The following is an 8,899-nucleotide window of genomic DNA, read 5'->3' as shown; positions in this document are numbered from 1 at the left end:
AATTTTGCACTTTTAATGAGATACGCAAATGTGAGTGTTGGTCCCAAAGGGCTTGAGTTCACTGCTTAGCATTCACATGCTTATTTACAGCTGCAACTAAAATGGATGACACATCTGAAAGATGGATGGATTGTCAGGGACTCCAATGTGCCTCTTCCCCCTTTCCATTGTTGTGTCCCTTGCTTCCCTGCACTTGAAGGGCACTAGCCATTGTCTCTAACATTATCGGTGTTGCTGTGGACACAGCTGTAGCATTTTGTTCCTACACAGTGCAGATCCTCTGACTTCTCACAAAGTCTTCATAGTGTGCAAAGCTGGAGTTGGAAAGTATACTCTCTTTCTTCACCCCTCCTCTTTTCTGCACACACACAATTATGATACAAACATGAGATACCAGGGAAGTATTGACATAGTTCTAATGAAAGAATAATTGTGGATTTAGTTAAGGCAATATGCTGATAGCTAGGGGAAATAATTTCTCCACCTCTAGTTTACTAAATAAGGTTCTCAGTAACCTATAGCAAAGATGAGCCAATCCAATTCTTCATGGACTAGCTACAGTCGTGAAACATAGCAGCTTATCCTATTGCCACTTATTATGTGTGCCTTCAAGTCCTAAAGGGTTATCCTAAGGTGAACCTTTCACTGGGTTTTCTTGGCAAATTTTGTTTAGAGCTGAAGGTTGCCTTTGACTTGCCTAAGGCTGAAACAATATGGCTTGCACAAGATTATCTAATGCAGTGGTTCTCAATCTTCTCAATGCTGTGACCCCTTAATACAGTTCCTCATGTTGTGGGGACCCCAACAATAAAATTATTTTTGTTGCTTCTTTATAACTGTAATTTTGCTACTGTTCTGAATTGTAAATATATGCAGGATGTATTTTCATTCACTGGACAAAATTCAGCACAAATACCCGATATGCCCAAATTTGAATACTGGTGGGGTTAGGGGGAGATTAATTTTGTCATTTGGGAGTTGTAGTTGCTGGAATTTATGGTTAACCTACAATCAAAGAGCATTTTGAACTACACTGATGGAATTCAACCAAACTTGGCACATAGAATCCTCATGACCAACAGAATGTGTTTTCTGATAGTCTTTGGCGACCCCTTTGATACCCCCTTGTGACCCCCCCCCCAGGGATCCCGACCCCCAGGCTGAGAAACACAGATCTAATGGATTTCCGTGGCTGAGAGGGAATTCAGACCCTGGTATCCAGGGTCATATCCCAACACTTGAAACTATATCACGTAGCTCCTGCTACCATTCTCAGCAAAAAGTCCAGAGGAAGATTTATCACAATGCCATGTTTGTAGCAAATAGTACAATTATGCGAAACAGTGTTACTAATTAGGTATGGGTATTCTTCATTTGCTTTGAGGTTAAATAAAAGTATGTTGCTGAAAGGCTTATAAAGTTGGCAAACTATGAATTAATTTCCAAATTGCATTGACAGAGGAGCCTAAGTAGATAAAGTGGAAAGGTTGTTGTTTGGAGCATCAATTTCCATAATCACAATATTGGCTGTGCTTTCTTGGAGATACTTCTTTAAAAAAAACCCTCAAGACCAGCACAAATTCGTCGCAGTATAAAATAGTATACAGTTATTTGCTTAGACTATGACTACAGACATCTGAGTACTTGGAAGTCTAAAATGCTGAATCTAATGAATGGAGGGCATCATTTCCTTGCTAGAGGGGAACAAAAACTAGCACCAGGAATCGGGGGTAGGGAAGGTTGTCCTACATATCAGCTCCCAAGGTTAGAAATCCTCCTCACTATGTATTTGTAGCATTCATAGATCTTGTAATCTGATCTGATTTACTTTAATCAGATTCACTGAATGAAGGCAGGTACTTAGTGCTTCAGGATCGTTAGTAGCTGTAGAAGTAAAGTGATTGGAGACTGTACCAGAGATCATAATAAAGTGCTATTCTGTCACTAATAGGTATTTCCTTACTGACGGGGCATTACTAATAGTGGCATTACTATGCCTAAACTGATGAAAAAACCAAGTCAATTTTGCACTGAAACCACCCCAAAATTTAGTTTACCTATGGTACTCATAGCTGAAGTTTGAAAGCAGAGTTTTTGATAGGATAGTCAATCTAAAACATGTCATAATGTTTAGGATTTGTAAGGGTATGAGTTTCTAAATATAGGCTAACATTGGTTGGGATTTAGAAGTCAGAATTGAATTTGGATAATAGCACTTGAATGCAGTTAGGTACCCAACCAATTATATTCCATTAGATTCCTAAAACGTCATGCATTATTTGAGGTCAAGGCAACATTTCCTCATATTTTTCCTTGCAACATTTTAATACAATGTACCATATATACATATTTTAAGGGGTAATGAATGTATTGCACCCATATCTCAAGGGGTAAAGAATCTCAAATACATTGTGTTGCACAAGCTTCCCCTCCCCATACATACACACACTCAGAAATTCCATCACTGGAAGAGCTTTGCTGTGATTCACAGAATTATGAAAACACAACCAAGTCTTGTGCTAAAGGTTCTTTGGTTTTGCTGCAACTGATCGTTTAAGAATTGTGTACAATGCAGGTGTGTTATTAAAAGTTATTAACTGATCGACAATATTAGTAATTACCTTGTTACAAAAAAATGAACTTTTGCATCTTCTTTTTCTTTGCAAACTCATGCCTAAGATTCATCATATGATTGTCAGTATGCTTGCAGTTTTGTTTACTATTCATGCAAATCTTGTTCCCAATGGTTATCTAGTGATTACTGTGTTGGCAAATGGCCAGTCACCTTCCTCTTTTCCAATTAAATGTCCAATGCGCAGTAAATTGTTAGATATCCTTTGTGTCATTTTTCAGCAGTTAATTCGGCAATGTTTCTGCTCATCATCTCAGTCCAAAAATACTTGAGGTTTATCCTCACCATACTGACAAGTTAATAGCAAGAAGGAGGCTCAGGTAGCTCAGTAAGGATCAGATTTACTGTTATGCAACAGAATATAGAATCCAATGAGAACTATAGCATGGGAGGCTTTGGGTAACAGACCCAGAGAAGGGTAACTGAGGCTGAGGCCTCCGTACTGCAGACAGCCACTGCATTTGCTCCCAAACAGTTGTGCTACCATGCTGTAAAGAGTTGGCTTGCTTCAATGAGACTTGTCACTGAAATTTCTGGTGTGTTGACTTGCTGTGTCCCAACTCATTACACTGAGTTGTAACAAATATATATTTCAATTGAGCTACCATTGCTATAGTTTTAGATTCTTTCTACCAGCATAAAGGCTCACTTGTAGGTCTGGGACAATCATGTGCCAGTAGTTTTCCCACTTGTTCCTACATGGCACAGCTGTGCCAATGGGACCTACAAAATCCTTGTTGAGGGAATGAGGACATGGAGACAATGGTGGACTTTTATGGAAATTCCTGAAAACCTTGACAATACTGTTACTAAACCAATCATTGGTCTACAGGGGTTATCACTGGATAACCTCATAGACCACAGTGGGAGTAATCTCCTGATCCTAGCAATTGTACCAATGCATCAACATTTACAGTTCATGTCACTAAACAATTCCCCACATTTTGGTGACACAACAGCTGTCCTCTCAAATGCTCATGCCTCCCTTCCCAGTGTAAAGGTGTTTCTTCTTCCTCAAATATACAAAGTCAAGCAGAGTGTAATTGGGCAGGAATTGAACAGTGGCTGGAAGGTGGGTCTGCAACCAAGATCCTTCCACCATCACCACCCTATGCCAGCTATTGCTGCACAAGTCGGAGCACTGTGCAAGAAAATACAGGGTAACCCGAGCACATGTGTACAAAGGTGTAGCTATGGGGGCAGCAAAATAAGGTCATTGGCTTGATAAAAACAAATCTCTCCCCTCCCCCATGGAATTTTCCTTCAATTTCCATATTTCTAGAATTCTAGAGACTAAGATTCTGAAAAACGTGCACTCCAAGAACTCTTCTACTTGCTAGGTTCTTATTCCCTTGTCAACATTGTCTGGTTATTTTCTTTCTGTGCCCAAACTACAAAGGATTAGCTCTCTAGACTGAGTTAGCGGTAAGAACTCTGGGAGAGTTAGCTGATAACTCAGGGGACTACCTAGGTTAGGTTAGTCAGAAACTCATTGCTATTTCTCTGAAGTAGAGTGAGGGATTTTTTGTAACCAGCAGCTATATCTGTTTAATTAGCTCTGTATGTAACTAAGTGAAGAAACTCTTTTCAAGCAAGCATCAAGCTACTGTACATTTGTAACAAGTCAAGAGTTTTGTGCCTCTCAGAAGAAGAAGTTAGTTGTCTGTTGTTTATATAAATAAATCTTTTTTTCTATTTAACTTTCATAAAGGTCTCTATCGTTCCTCAATCGATCAGCAATCCTTTGTGATAATTCTAGCCTCTTTAACATCTTAATACCACAGAAAGGTCTATTATCCAAACAGTCATTTTGGGAGCTAAGGGGAGAACTGTGTTGGCAGAGAAGGGAAAAGTTTACCTCAAAGACTCATTTTAAAAATCCTAAGGCAGCTTGGGTTGGTGGCAGAATTAAACAAAAAGAAGACTGAAGCAGTGTTCACTCTACCATTACACACCTCTAACATCATATCGCTACCATACTATTGTCCAGTAGTGTAATATTACATATAATTGGTGCCAGTGGCAAGATTTATATCGTACGCTTCTTTACAGCTCCCCTGTGGGAAACTCTCCTTACTACGGGAAAGACTGCAGTCCTATGAATATCTCAGTCCTATGAATATCCTATGAATATCTCTACCTTGTCAACAACCGGTCTTTAATGCAATAAAAATTGTAAACTTTATAGTAGGTTGTGGGGGGGGGGCGCAGGACACTCATGACAAAGATTTTGTTAGGGAGCAGAAGTGTTCCCATGGCAAGAGTGATGTGTTCATCAGCTGTTTTTAATATAAGTGTTAATGGTGCAGCGGGTTAAACCACTGAGCTGTTGAACTTGCTGACTGAAAGGTTGGCGGTTCGAATCTGAGGAGCGGGGTGAGCTCTCGCTGTTAGGCCTAGCTTCTGCCAACCTAGCAGTTCGAAAATATGCAAATGTGAGTAGATCAATAGGTACAGCTTCTCAGGGAAGGTAAAGGCTCTCCATGCAGTCATGCTGGCCACATGACCTAGGAAGTGTCTATGGAGAACCCTGGCTCTTCGGCTTAGAAATGGAGATGAGTACCACCCCCCAGAGTCGGACACGACTAGACAGGGGAAACCTTTACCTTTACTACTATAACATTGTTAGTAATGAACAGACGTGCCAGTGTAGTTGCCAAGCCCCAGAACTGACAACAAGGGCTGCTTAGACGTAGAGATAAGACAGTTCAGCCAATGTAGTTACAAGGGGATGCATGCACTCCGTCTGTGAGTACACCTCATTTTCTTTCCTCCTCTAAGCTGAGCTGAGCCAGTTCTTCATCATCTGATTTGCCTCCATACTCTTTCACTTCCTTACTAGTAAGGAATAGCAGGAGCTATTCTTAGAGCCTGACAAATAGTGGCCTTTGGGTGGAGCTCAAAAGGCTATATAGGACAGCCCAGGCATGGGCAAATTTTGCCAGTAGGCTGTTAGGAATTGTGGAAGTTGAAGTCCAAAACACCTGGAGGGTCAAAGTTTGTTTCTGCCTGGGATAGCCCCTGTTTTGCATTTTAGAAATACTATATGTGTGAAGTAGACACAGAATTGTGAGGGGGTGTTATGCCCTGCCTGATTAGTTAAAGGGTCTTGATCTTTGTTTCAATTTCAAAAATTAGTGAAACTGAAATAAGGGACGGAGGGGGAGGGGAAGGAAGGAAGGAAGAAAGAGGCCAACATTATCTTATGGCAAGTCCTGGTAATGTCTATCATTATCTAAAAGTCTTCCTGAGGGCAGTGGCTTAATCTTACAAAAGTAACTTTTATTTCAGTGAGTCTTGATGCTTATAACTACTGAATAGCCAAGCATTGGCAGATTCCCATCTGTTACAGCTTTCCATTTTTATCTGTGATTCAAATGTGGCACTCTGTTATTTCCTGATCATTTCTAAACGCTTGAAATCCCCCTTCTGTAGCCTCCTCCACTCGACTCACTGCTGAATAGATGATGCACTGATCTTTTTATTGGTTGGTAATGGATTTGGTTTGATTGCTTGACAGAAGAACAATAGAAGGATAAACAATTCCATTTGTGGCCATGAAATTCCCCATCTGTTTAGCGTGTTTGTGTTCAGGAGGAACTGGACAGAGACAGATGAACAAACCAGCTGAGTCTGATGGTAATGGCATCAGTCATACAAGCTGAACATGTGGCACAATAAATCAAAAACTAATTGAACTTTGGGCTGATTGTATTGATTGCTCCTTGAACATTTGAAATACTCCAGTGTTTTCTAGAACAACAGCTTTCCTTCACGCCCCCGTAATAGTTTGGGCGCCAGGGGACAGTTTGAAAACTGCCCTATAAAAAGGTTAAGTGATGCAAATATTCTGCTAATTTTCCTTTTCCTTTTGTTTTTTAAGCCTTGCATATAATAACAGCTTTGTCTTTGGTTCAGCCTAATTCATCAAATGCTGATGTCTTCAGATATTTTAGCGAATCAGATCAGTGATAGAAAAATATGGTTCAATGACATCAGTTCTGATTCTAAATTCTGAATATGACCATTTCCTATAGCATCAGGGGTTTTTTTTCGTGTCAGGAGTGACTTGCAAAACTTCTGGTGTGAGAGAATTGGCCATCTGCAAGGATGTTGTCCAGTGGATGCCTGGATGTTTTGATGTTTTACTATCCTTGTGGGAGGCTTCTCTCATGTCCCCGCATGGGGAGCTGGAGCTGACAGAGGGAGCTCAAACCACTCTCCCCAGATTCGAAATGGTCAGCAGTCCTGCCAGCACAAGGATTTAACCCATTGCAGCACCAGGTACTCCAGTAGACAATTTAATTGATGGGATTTACATATATGCGGATTTATCATTCAACAATTCATTGAATGCATCTACTCTAGTTTGGAGCCAGAGTTGACAGAGGGAGCTCATCTGCACTATCCCCAGATTTGAACGTGCGACCTGTCAGTCTTCACTCCTGCCAGCACAAGGGTTTTACCCATTGTGCCACCAGGGGCTCCATAGCATCAGGTGAAAATTGCTTTTAATTCCATATTGCTTCAAATGCAGCCTCTCAACCATTAACAATCATTTATTGAAAAGGTTTATGCAGTATAGCTTTAGTCACCACAACAACACCAAAATAACAATTTATTCTCTTCAATGCAAATTTCAGTGAGGAAGATGCAAAATCCACCCCCAACCTCCAAAATGAATAACATCTGGTGGGGACAAGAGTTAGGGCCTTCTCAATGGTAACCCCCAGCTCTGGAACTCTCTCCCTATTAGGCTATCACCCACCATGTACACTTTTCATAAAGATCTAAAAACGTGGCTGTTCCACTGTGCCTTTGATTGGACAGTTCCCCAGATAATTTTGGCCCCAGCTTTGACCCAAGATCTAGTCCTTGCACTTTACTCCTGTCCCCTGCCCATAGTTATAATGTTCTACTGTATATTGCCCTTCTACTCCTAATTCTGTCATCTGACTTTTGCACTTTATCCATCAGCCCTGTCCTTGCAACGGATTGCACCAGTCCGCCCACCCGAGCCCAGTAAATGTTTACTATATCAGGCTACTGGTTGTTTGCTTGATGGTTGTTTTTTATACTGTGTTATGATGTTGTTTGCTTTATATTGTTTTATGAAGTTGTTTTATGAACTTTATTGTACTATTTTAAACTATATTGATGGGGCTGGTCCCCATGTAAACCTCCTTGAGTCCCTTCGGGGAGATGGAGGTGGGATACAAAATAAAATTATGATTATGATTATTATGATGATGATGATTATTATTATTATTCAACCAGAAGCAGCTTGCAGCATTAATAATAATAATAACAATAATATAATGGAAACAATAAACATTGACAAAATCACAATCTGTCAACTTCAAAAGGTCACTTTACTTAGATCTGCGCGCATCATTCAAAAATACATCACACAGTCTAGACGCTTGGGAAGTGTTTGACTTGTGATTTTGTGATACGAAATCCAGCAAATATATACTGTGTTTTTGTATCAGTAAAATAATAACTTTAATTTTGTATCCCACCTCCATCTCTCCAAAGGGACTCAGGGTGGCTTACATGGGGACAAGCCCGATCAACATAGTTTAAAATAAAGTTCATGCCACATTGTCACAGTGGAGAAGTTATACTGTTTAGTCAGTATTGCACCACTGAACATCTGCCAGGAAGGAGCAGCCAATAATGAAAGGACCAAGGTAGTGACACCTTTGACCCATCCTCTGTTCGGGTATCAGCCAGCACGTCAAAGCCTTCAATCAAGAAATAGTTTTCTAAGATCTACAGAGATACTCACAGGAAAACCTCAGCAAGTAGGAGTCCAAAAGTGGCAGGCAAAAACCCAGAACCTCAATTCATGGCTGATACCAAATGAGAGACTCCCCCCTGGGCACATGGACAACTGGGCGACTTGGAAGGTGCTAAATAGACTGCGCTCTGGCACTATGAGATGCAGAGCCAACCTTAAGAAATGGGGCCAAAAAGTGGAGTCCACGACATGTGAACGTGGAGAAAAAGCAAACCTCCTTATAGCAATACCAGAGGCACTCCAAGTGGCCAGCTACTAGTCAAAGGACATTTCATATAATACCAAGTTTTTAAACTTTGTGTTTTTAAATACATTACAACTGTACCCTTGGTTTGCTTCTGATATGATAAATAAAATAAATAAATTATTATTATTATTATTATTATCATCATCTTAGGATTGTGACTATGAAATGTCAGTGGATGGAGGAGGAGGAAGAGGGGTGGATGGAATTCGCAGTGTCT

This window comes from Anolis sagrei, chromosome 4 (assembly GCF_037176765.1).
Source record: "Anolis sagrei isolate rAnoSag1 chromosome 4, rAnoSag1.mat, whole genome shotgun sequence".
NCBI classification, from domain to species: Eukaryota; Metazoa; Chordata; class Lepidosauria; order Squamata; family Dactyloidae; genus Anolis; species Anolis sagrei.
The sequence above is the reverse complement of the archived record's forward strand: the minus strand, read 5'-3'. Positions refer to the sequence as shown.